General features: G+C 50.6%; 1 protein-coding gene across 1 annotated transcript in view; it reads right to left on the bottom strand.

The window, feature by feature from the left end:
- SEMA5B (semaphorin 5B) overlaps positions 1-1,612 on the bottom strand; it is a 114,408-nt gene extending 112,796 nt beyond the window's left edge. Inside the window, exon 1 of the mRNA XM_023757303.1 lies at positions 1,585-1,612. The gene's annotated coding sequence lies outside the window, so the exon portion shown is untranslated. The remainder of the gene's footprint in view (positions 1-1,584) is intronic.
- Between the last annotated feature and the right edge of the window lie 10,249 nt (positions 1,613-11,861).

Here is an 11,861-nt window from a genome sequence, read left to right as displayed (position 1 = left end):
CAGGTCAGAAAAAGGGGGGGGCCCCTTTTTTATTTTAAGAAAAAATGGGGAGGGGAGGTCGGGTTAAGTGAGGAGAAGGAAGGGAAGGGAACCGCCTAAAAGATGAGGGGAAATGAGGGGTGGGAGAACTGGGAGGCGGGCTTGGGGGGGGGGGGCGGACGGGAGTCTCTGCCTAGCCCTAGGGAGCAGAATGAGGCCGAAGTGGGGAGCCGAGGGGCGGGGGGCTGAGAAATGTGGGAGGAGACTGGATTTTCTAGGGGCTGAGGGGGGACTATGGCGGGTGGGGCCAGGGAAGGTGGGATCATGCTGGGGTCCAGACGCAGGCCGGCTTCCAGGCCCCCCTTCCCCGCCCCCATCGCAGTTGCGTAGGCTCCAGCACCGGGCGGGGGAGGAGCGCATCCCGAGGGCCGGCTCCTCTTCGGCTCCCGCCGCTCGGGTTCCCACCGCGGACGCCTGGGGAGGATCGCAGGGTGGGGCAGAGTCCGGCGGCCACCGCTCCCCGTCCAAACTCGGGCCCGCTGCGGCCGGGCGCGGGGGGCGGGCGGTAGGACCGGAGGACTGGGCCACCGGGTATGGGAAGGAGGCGAGATCGGCGCTTCAGGTGGCTCCTCCTCGTAGTTTAAAGTTTGCAGCAGGCGAAGGAACCGACTCCGTCCACCCTCTGCAGCCGGCGCCCGCGGCTCGGCCGGATCAACTCAGCCTCCCCTCACCCTCGGCGCGTCCGGGGGCCACTCCCCTCGGGTCCCCCGCCCCGCTCGGGTCCCGGATCCCCTCTCCGGTCTCCATCCCTCCCAGTGCCCGCGCCCCCCGCTCCCTCCCTCCGCGCTGGATCTCCGACAAGACGTGAGCGGAAAGTGAATGGGCAGCCCGACCACAAAGACAAATCACCATGAGACAAATACATCGAGAAATCGCCGCTCGCGCCCGGGTTCCCGCCGCCGCACCCTTCTCCGCTGGCCGAGGCGGGAACGCGGGGCTCCTCGGCCGCTGCGTCCGGGGCCTGGCAAGGCAGAGTTTGGGCTCCGCAGGGCCGGGCCCGGGCAGGGGTCCGGGAACCACCAGGGCGGGGGCCCCGAAGGTGGCAATGGAGCGGGAACGTCCCCGAGCAACAGATTTTACACTCCGCGTGGGCCACGGGTTCCCACGCACCTCGCCCGCCCGCTCGCTCCCTGCGCGGGGATTACTCGCCCGCCCTCTCTGAACCTCCATCTCCGCGGGTCTCAGAGCCTCCGCCCCGCTCTCTCCCAGCCATTCATTCCACCGTCCCCTTCCTACAGGCCGGCCCTCGGGCCCCCCTCGGGCAGCCCAGACGCGCCGACCCCGGCCGGGCGAGGACCCCGGACAGCCGGACCCGGAGCGAGCGGGCGGCGGGGGGAAAGGCAGCGCGGAGGGCGCCCAAGCCGAGGTGTCTGCGGGCGGCGCGGAAGCCCGAGGACCCCCTCTTCGCCGGCCCGACGCCTCTGCCACCTGGTTCCAACTTGCCCGCGTCCCTGGCCCCTACCTCTCTCCCCACCGAGTTGCTGAAGTTTGAAACTTGCAGCCCCAGCCCGCGCACGGGCAGCGCCCGCGGTTCCCGGGACTCACCTCCGGGTTGCGGGCGCAGGTGCCCGGCCCCCGGTGGCTCCCGGCTCCGGGAGAGGCGGAGGCGAACCCGGAGGGCTGGCGGCCGGTCTGGGGGATTGGGCAGCCGCGCGGAACGGCCTCCGACTCTGGGGCTCGGCGCTCCGATGCGGTCCCGGCCCGGGCCCGCGCCCGCTAGGCTCGGGCTCCCTCTAGCCGCCGCTGGACGCGCGGCCGACCCGCCCGGCTCCGCGGCCGCTGAGGCGCTGGCAGCAGTCCTCGCGCTCCAACTAGCTCCGACCCGGCGCGCGGGTGAGAACGGGGAGGAGGGGACGGAGGGAGCAGGAGGGGGAGGGACGGAGGGATCGGCAGTGGGGGAGGAGTTGAGAGCGAGGGGAGAAGAGGAGGGGAGCTGGAGCGAAAAGGAGGAGGGGGTGGAGGGGACCAGCCGCGGCGCGCGCGTCTGTCGCCAGCCCGGAGGCGTGCGCCAGAGCGCGAGGGGGCGCCCTGCACCTTCCCGTCCCCGACCCGGCCCGACCCTCGCCCCTGGCCTGCCAAGGGTGCGTTGCCCGGGCGTAGGGGTGGGGGGTTGAAGTCCCGTTCAGCAGTCGGCTTTGGAGCGGTGAGAACCAGGTCCCCGAGCACTTGCCGCCTTTGGCTACGTCCTGCCCACCCGTTCTCATGAATCCCCATCTGGAACCTGACTTCCTCCCGGGGCCTCCTCCCACCCGCACCCTGCCCACCCAAACCTTGGGGCCTGAGGAACGTCTCCTTTCTCCCCCGTTCCCAAATCCCCCAGCCCAGTTTGCTAGGGACGATCTCCCTGCCTGTGCATTTGAAGGCGGAAAGAACCGCGTGCAGCACAGGGTAAAATCTGGTGTGAACTGCAGTAGAAGAGAGGGCGGCGAGGCTGCTGGGCTGGGCTGGAAAGCCAGAGCTGGCCGCATTAGGGCTGACAAGCTGGACGACCTTAAGTGAACCTCTCCAAGCCTCAGTTTCCTCCTCCATAAATCAGGGTGGGTAAGACCTACCATACAGAACAATTTGAAGACCAAGTAGGGGGCTACAGTGAGTAAAATAACACCAGGAACGCTGGGAGGGCATCCAAGAGATTAGCGATTCTGGGAGGCAGTCGGCGAGCGCTCTGAGCTGAGGAGGAGGCTTAGCGATCAAGCTGAGGAAGGCTGCATTGTTGACAAGTTTAATGTCTAGTGTTTCTGGTGGCGAGAAAGCGGAGGGAAGGAGAGGGGCAAGCTTCAGATCCTGTGCCCGAGCTGCGAGAGGGAGGGGAAGGGAGCCCTCTTGTGAAGGAAAAAGGTATTTAAAAATAAAAAAAAGGTGACCTAATTCTTTTTTTTTTTGGGGGGGGGGGGGGGGGGGGGAGAAGGTGGGGGAAAACAAAACAAAGAATGAAGGAGAAAGACCAAGGACCTGAAAAAATTCAGCCCCCAGAAGTATGATTTTAAGAGATAACCAAAGAGAATTATGAAATAAAAATAGATACGTTGGAAGAAGGAAGACATTAAAAAGACTTTCTAGTGTATGCCAGAAATTGAAGAAGTAGAGTAAAGCATTTTACATAACAAAATTCTAGGTAAAGGAATTTCCAGATAAAGCTGAGGAATGGAGACAGCACGAATCCCAGAGAAGCAACTTCCCCTACACACACACACACACACACACACACACACACTCACACTCACACTCTCTCACACACACACTCTCACACTCACACACACACTCACACACACACTCTTACACACACACACACACACACACACACACACACTCACACTCCCCTCTGAACCAAGGTGAGAGCAGTTTGGCCAGGATGATGGAAAAGCAAGAAGGGAGTTTATGAGATGTTCTAAAAAGGGAAACAGTGCACAATCTCAGAAATAAGGACTTTCTAGGGCAACAGAAATGCTGAAACTCATAATGTGCAGAATGGAAAGAAACTTGCAGAGATAAGACACACTCTGGCCCAGAGGAGATGTAGAGAAGAGGATAAAAAGAAGGAAATGGGTGTGTGGGGGCATACCACTCTGGCAGCCCAAACATTTAATTAAGGGCAGAAATCAAGTTGGAAGAGGTAAATCCAGGGCATCCAGTCCAAACATATCATTTTACAGACAAGGGCAATGAGACCTAAAGAGGGGAAGCAATTCTCCCAGAGTCCCAGGCTGGGGTGGGGGCAGGGCTATGAGTGCTGTCCCCCTTCCTCATCCCCATTCCCTGCAGAACCATGGGGACTGCTTTTGCCATTGCAACAATATAAGTGCGTGAGATATATAGACACCTCTTAATTAATACGAAAACATGAGAGTTTCCCATTTGTCTAGTTGGCAGCATAGATAAAATGCCTTCTGAGTGGTTCTGTTAGCAGCAGCTCTCTCTTGGAAGACAATAAAAATCCTCTCCATTCTTCATCCTATTCTCTCAGCCTCCTTCTCTTTTCCACCATGCCTTGATGGTTTTCTCTTTCTTCTCTTCCCACCATCATTTCCTGCCCCATCCTGGCTCTCCTCCCCATTATCAATGACCATGGGAGGGTCTTGGTTCAGGAAGAGAAGAGAGCAGACCCCAGTCTGGGGACACAGGCAAGGAATCCTCCCTTTTCAGGAGAGGCAGGAGCCAAGAAGAGGAGACACCCGAGGAGACACAGACAGAGGAGCAGAGCTGCTTGGGATGCTGGGCTAATTAATCCTAATTGCATCCCACAGCATTGTATTGATTAACAGTGATTACTCAAGAGCTCTCAGTGCAAGACAGCTTCTGAAGTCCAACCCTCAGGAAGGGACCGTTGCTTTACTAGCCTGGCTCGCCACCACTTCAGGCACCCCTAGAATTTGGCAAGCCCGGCCTCATGAGAATCTCTGAATCGTCTGGAGAAAACTTGGAGCGCTGACCCCATCACGACAGTGTCACCACCACTTTCTGTCGCCTTCTTTAAACCTTTGCAATAACCTGTGCAATGATTACTTCTATTAGGAGCAGTTCTCCACCTACTGGAATAGTGTTAATTAAGCAGAATGTAAATACAATAATTATTACAGAATTATCCAAAACAAACATGCTAAAGAACAGCAAAATAGGGGGTGGGAAAGAGTTCTTAGAATTCACTCTTGACCTAGAAATTCCAAACTTATCTTGAACTAAGGTGCTAAGGGGTTAAGAAGTAAACCCAAACTCTTATGCTTCAGGGTGACAAACCTGACCTCTCCTGCCTCTACCAGAGGGCATTTTCTAGGAGATCTGGCTGCCTCTGAAAAACAAGAGCGCAGCCTCGCCCAGGAGTGTGTGTGTGTGTGTGTGTGTGTGTGTGTGCGCACGCATGCACGCCTGTGCAGAGCCCAAGCACAAACACAAGTCTGGCCAGGCAGCAAAAGGCACACAAACACCATCCACTTGTATAGAATAGGATAGAGAGAACTGAAAAGAAGAAGGCAGCAATCATTTATAATTTTTGAACTATCTGCTCATTGTGCCTGGGGATGGGAAAGAAAAAAGAAAATTCCCACTCCAGGAGTCATTGTCAACCTGTGAACCAAAAGCACACTTAGGTCAGAGGAACTGAAGTGTCACTACACGGCAGCTCTGCCATTGTCCTGAGCTAATGTGAGAGAAGAGATCTTCCTTCCTTCCTCCCCAAACATTTAAGTGCCACTCACTCCACCAGGTGGAGAGGTCATAGGAAGAGAAAGCCAGAGCCTCCGAGGCAGACGGGAGAGGCAGACATAAAACCCGGCAAAGTGGAGGGGCGATGACTTGCTCTATCCAACAGGGCAAGGAAGTCTTCACAGCAAAGGACCTTCTAGCTGGGAATGGAGACAAGGGCAGGCATTTGCCAGACAGAGAAGTGGGAGGAGGCAGAGGAAATAGCATGTATGAAAGCACCAAGTGATATAATTAGATTTCTGTTTTGGAATAATTCCTTGGCCCTGGTTAACAGATTTGGAGAGCTGAAGCGGTAAGTGTGAGCAGGTGCATCGTGTGGTGGAAAGAGCACCGCACCAGCAGTTGGGGCTTCTCAGTTCTGGGACCAGCTTGGCCACTGGCCAGCTGGGTGTCCTTGAATGAGCACTTACCCTCTCTGACCTCAGTTCCTCATGGCTGAGAGGGCTTGATCAACTGGTGTCTGAGGTCCTCCTGCATGCACGTTCTATCACTCTAACTCTTCTCACGGATACTTCTTTACGTCATGTTCTTTACCATATTGTGCACGTAGTCCTTTCCATGTGTATAACATTTTGTAGTTTACAAAAGTCTTTTCCATACAATATCTTTTGACCTTTACACCCCTGTGAAGATCGCTACACTGCTGTTCCGGATGACCTTGTGCAGCCCGTGGCTATAAGCACCATCTCTATGCTGATGACATCCAAGGTTGTATCTTCAGCTCTGACCTCTTTCTTGAAACCAGATGCAGAGAACCAACTGCCTGCTGCTCTCCACATGCACATCCAATAGGCAACTCAAACTTAGTATGTCCAACACTTCACTTTTGATTCTTTCCCCAAACTAGCTTTTCCTTCTGACTCCTCGATCCTAGCAAACAAAAACCCCATTCTTCAAATTTCTCAAGGTCAAAACCTTGAAGTCATCCCACACTCCACGTGTAAACCATCAATAAATCCCATGGTCTCTATCTGTGAAATGTTTCAGAATCTTCTCACCAGCTCCTCCACCAGCACCCCAATTCAAACCACTCTCTTCTCTCACCTGGATGTCTGCTCTGCCTGCTTCTACCTTTATACGTACAGTCTGTTCTCCACACAGAAGCTGTCCTAAGTCAGAGCCTGTCACTCCCCTGCTCAAAAGCCTTCTATGGCTCCCCAGCCCAATAGAGGAAAAGCTACATCCTCACCAAGTCTATCAGGACGTTTCTTATATCACCTGGACCATCTACCTTCCTTCACCTCTCTTTAGCCTCACCAGATTCTCTAGTTTCCCAAACACCTAAGGCCACCTCAGGGCCTCTGTACTTGATGTTTTTCTCTGCCAGGAAAGCTCTTCGTTCAGATGTCCACACAGGTCGTTCCTTTAGTCTCTGCTCAAATATCAGTTCATTAGAGAAGCATTATGATCCTTTAAAAAATCACAAACCCCTGTCATGCTCCATGGAAGTGGAGACTGCCTGTATTGTTCTTTGCTATAATCCTAGCCCACAGAATAGTGCTTGGTAAAAGGAAGTGCACAATAATGATTTAATGAGCAAATTATTATTATCATTCCCATTTTACAGATAGGGAAACTGAGGCACGCTGACACAATTGGTCATTTTTAGAGCTGAGATTTAAACTTAGAGTTTTCCATATCAAACTATTTTCTCCAAGTGGTTATTCATCAATCTCTATACTTGCATTTTAAAAACGTTTTAATAGAAAATGCATATTAGCATAATACACCTACTAAATCTTTCCCACTCAATTAAACACATGGGTCCCTGACCCACACAGCAATTCTGCAAATCACAACAGAGTGAAGAGTTAGCTCTGAAAACCCAAATGTTTAAAGTGCACATTCATCCTGGCCGCATCTTTGTTTCTTGTTACAGTTCTAGTTGGTGCGTTTTTTTTTTTTTTTTTCTTGATTCCTAAAAAAAGAAAGTCTCTTCCAGGCCTTCACATACTTATCCTCACGTGTTATCTCTGGCAATAAGTGTACAAACACACCCCCCCCACACACACACACACCACTTTCACATCTCCGAAACCAGGGGTGTGATGAGAGAGAAGGAAGGTTGGATTTGCAGCCTGCCCTTGGGCTGACACCCAGGAGTAATCACACATCTTTCCTCATTCATTCAGTGCCTCCCCACCTCCCTCTTTCCTGTTGTTCTGGCAAACACGGTCAGACGAGGGGTGAGGATGAGTCAGGAGGAAGTGAGGTATGGGAGGGGTATGAAGATCAGAAGGAAGCACAGCTGGTCCAGCAGATGACACCAGGCTTCCTGGTAGATGAGTTAGATAAAGGCCAAGTCAAGTGCTCCATTCTAGGCCAGGAGAGAGGGGTCACTCTCAGGACATTTGGACCCAAAGAAGAACAAGGCGTGGTCACCTTCTGGAAAACATTTGAAAACAAGAGACCTATGATTCTCTCCCAGGACCAGGGTGAAGCCACAGAGGTTCTGGATGGATCTGGATGGGTGTTGGCCAAGGAAACCTGAGGCAGTGTCCCCAGAATCCTGTTAAGAAGATCCCAGGTTGTAACCAAAAAGAGGCTTGGCACTGGGTGGGCTGGAGCAGGGCCAGACCTCAGAACAGAAGATGAGGAATCTGCAGGAGATCCTACTGCCCGCGTCGGGGGAGAAGCCCACTAACATGGTTGAGAGGTCCAGAAAGACTCCTTTGTCCTGGATATCATGTCTCTCCTCTGGTGTGTCATGGCCCCTGAAATCCTCACAGAGGGGGAACAATAGGTAAGCATAATGCCTGATTTAGACAAGCAATCTATATATTAACTGCACCTTAGCAGGAGTGGGGAATAAACAGTAATTCCCTCCAAATTATCTAGTGAGCACACCACTATACCAGGATCCCGCAACACACCCAGAGCTCCAGCCCATGGAGAGGAATCATTCAACACATTCTTATTGGCTAACACATTGAAGGGATACGGGAGGGAATGGATGATGCTAGACTGAGAGCAGGCCAGATTAGAGAGACCTCAAATGTTATGGAGGGGGGCGTGGATTTTATGCTACAGGTCAGGCAAGGAGCATCATCTGAGGTTTGGAGCTGGAGCCTGATGGGGTGAGATGGGTGGCAGTGGGTGCACTTGAGTTAGGAGACTGTTACAACAACCCCTACAACTCACTGAGACCTTGGTGAGGGCAACAGTGACAAAAATAATGAAAACTCATTATCTACTTTAGCTACATGAGGTAGAAACCTATGGGATTGGAATACAGAATAGGGACCTGAGGTGGAGAGGAGTAAAAAACATAAGAGCAAGAATATGGGTGCCTAGAACAATTGGGGGTGTGAGCCAAGTGAGTAATAAGAGAAGGCTTGATGAAGAGAATTCTCTTGATGAAGAGAATGTTGCTCCCTGATAATGTTGCCCCAAGTCTGAGAAATGGAGGGGGATGGATGTGCCCTGAACACATTCTGGTGCTGCTGCAGGCAACTCGGTTCTCAAACGTTAGCTGAGAAGTACCAATTCTCAGGGAGAGGCAGCGGGCTCCTTCATTTCAATTAAATATAAATTTTTCCACCTCTGTTATTTGCTCGGTCTGCACTGAGGCTAGAGAGGACACAGATAGAAGATGGGCAGTGCTTAAAGGACAAATATCTCATTGGGAATGTGAGGTGCATACAAGAAGTAAATAGCAGGTAAATGCCAGACCAGCTGCTCCAGGCAATAAACACCACACAAATTCAAGAGGGGGGGTCCACAGAACTGTGTCCAGGAAGGCTTCTTCTTTTAAAAAAATATGCTTTTATTGATTTTAGAGAGAGAGGAATGGAGAGGGAAAGAGAGAGAAACATTGGTTGGCTGCCTCCTGCACACCCCCCTACTGCAATCCAGGCATGAGCTCTGACCCGGAATCTAACCTGTGACCTCTCCATGCACCTAGGATGCCCAACCAACCAAGTCACATGGGCCAGGTTCAGGAAGGCTTCCTGAAGGAGGTGGGAACTGCCATGGACCACCCAGAAAATGTAGGCGTGAACAGGCACAGGGGTGGGAAGAGACACACTTGGTAGAGGTCTTTGAGAAAGAAAAAAAAAAGTAGATATAAGGGAGAAACAAGTACAATATACTTAGACTTTTAAAAAGCTTTGACAAAGTTCTCTTAAAAAGGGCTCTTTTAAAAGGGTAAGTCACTATGGGGCTAAAGAAGGGAATGATGATGTCTCTTATCAAGATTAGCAAATGTCTTAGAAAACAAAAGGTAGCAGTTAAAAAAAAAAAAGTAGGAGCAAATTTTGGCTTCTCTAGATGGTGCACTGTTAAAACTCCCTCCTCAGGAACCGATGCCATGAATGGGTGAACAAAATGTGGCATAAACATATAGTGGGATATTATGTAGCTTTGAAAAGGAATGAAATTCTGGCACATGCTACAGTATGGATGAACCTTGAAGACATTATGCCGAGTGAAATAAGCCAGTCAGAAAAGGACAAGCATTGTATGACTCTACTTATATGCAGTACCTAGAATAGTCAAATTTATAGAGAAATAGAATAGAAAGGTGGCTGTCAGGGACTAAGGTGATGGGAAAATGGGGAGATAGCATTTAATGAGGCTAGAGTTTCCATTTGGGATGATGAAAAAGTTTTGGAGATGGATAATAGTGATGGTTGCACAACATGAATGTACTTAATGCCACTGAAATGTAGACTTAAAAATCAGGATGATTGTACATGTTATGTTATCTGTGTATTTAACCACAATTAAAAAGGAAAAATACGCCTAGCTGGTGTTGCTCAGTGGTTAAGCATCGACCTATGAACCAGGAGGTCACGGTTAGATTCCCCGGTTGCAGGCTCAGTCCCCAGTGTAGGGCATGCAGGAGGCAGCCAATCAACGATTCTCTCTTATCATTGATGTTTCTATCTCTCTCTCCCTCTCCCTTCCTCTCTGAAATAAATAATAAAAATACATTTTTAAAAGAGGAAAAACACAATATCTGTAGGATGATCCAGTTTATATATTTAAAAGTAGGTATTTTTTAAAAATAGTTAACATGCTAAATGTTATATTATTTATACATTACCACCACCCTCACCACCACCACAACAAAAGAATCTATGGCCAGGCCCTAACCAGTTTGGCTCAGTGGATAGAGCATCGGCCTGCGGACTCAAGGGTCCCAGGTTCGATTCCGATCAAGGGCATGTACCTTGGTTGCGGGCACATCCTCAGTGGGGAGTGTGCAGGAGGCAGCTGATCGATGTTTCTAACTCTCTATCCCTCTCCCTTCCTCTCTGTAAAAAATCAATAAAATATATTTTAAAAAGGGAATTAATTAGCAGATATATTTTTTTTAAAAAAAAGAATCTATGGCCAGACTGATCAGATTTAACACCCTTATACATGTGCTGGAGGGGAAAGTCACATGGCAAACCTCCGTATTACAGGTGACTAAACACATTCTCCTGGTTGCAATAGACATCAACTGGCAGGCGTTGACAGTAGGAGGCACCAGAGCAGTGGTCCTCAGCCCTGGATAGACGGTAGCATTGCCTGGGGGAGCTTTTAAAGGTGTCTGGATCTGGACCTCAGCCCCCAGAGAGTCTGATTTAGCTGCCTTGGGGAGGGGCCTGGGGGGTTGGGTTTTTTTTCAAAACTCCCAGATGATTCGAATCTATAGCCAGAGTTACTAGTAACTGCAGAGCATCAAGGCTGAAAATCTCAGTCTCCCCAGCTGGGGTCTAGGCTCTGCCATTTGCCAGCTATGTGATGATCGGGTTACTGAATTTCTCTGTTTCTTAATATTCTTGTCTTCGAAATTGGGTAATAATAATCCCTACCTCAAAGGGGTGCAGAGAGGATTAAGAAAAATACTGCACATTTTGCACAGTGCCAAAGGCATTTTAAGAGCTCGCTAAATGTTAATTATTTTTGCTATCAACTCAGTTTGCATAAATTGGCAGAAAAGGGACAGATGAATTTCACATGGCATGTGCAAATATGTTTAAAAATAAACAAATCCAAACTTTGTGACTAACATCTCTATCAAAGCAGAGAAAGGGCTCGAGTCTTAGGAAGTATTTTCCCTTCCAGTTCATGAGTTTGAAGTACTGTTTTGCTCCAAAGGCCAAGCAAACACATCAGGCATCAGCAAGGGGTTGGGGAGACTGGGAATAACTGAGCCCGTGCCGCCCTCGCGTTTCTCTAAACAAGATACACCCTCCCCTCATTGATCTGTGGTGAGTCCCAGCTACGGAAGGGAGGCGGGCCGTAAAGGTTAGAATTCTCCCGACTGAAAAAGGACACAATAAACTCATCAATAACCAGGAGAAGGTACACAAGGACTTATTTAACCCAAACACTCGCTGGAGGGGAAGATGAGCGGGGAACAGTCAGAACAAATAAAAGAAATGGGTAATAAACTTGTGAAACACATTGCTCCACAGTGTAGCACCTGAGGGAAATATAAATGAATTCACAAGGGCCTGGGCAAATTCATGTCAGAGATGTAAATGGATTCCCGGGGGAGCTGACATATGTCCGCCTGCAGGTCGGGATCAGGGAAGGCAGTGGCCATGTCCTTTCCTGGAGAGACCGTGGCCTGACCAGGATGTGCATTCCAATTTTCTTAGCGTCCCTATGGAGGGATTTGGCAGAAG

This window comes from Myotis lucifugus, unplaced genomic scaffold (genome assembly GCF_000147115.1).
Source record: "Myotis lucifugus unplaced genomic scaffold, Myoluc2.0 scaffold_105, whole genome shotgun sequence".
Taxonomy (NCBI): Eukaryota; Metazoa; Chordata; class Mammalia; order Chiroptera; family Vespertilionidae; genus Myotis; species Myotis lucifugus.
This window is presented reverse-complemented; position numbering and strand designations above follow the sequence as displayed.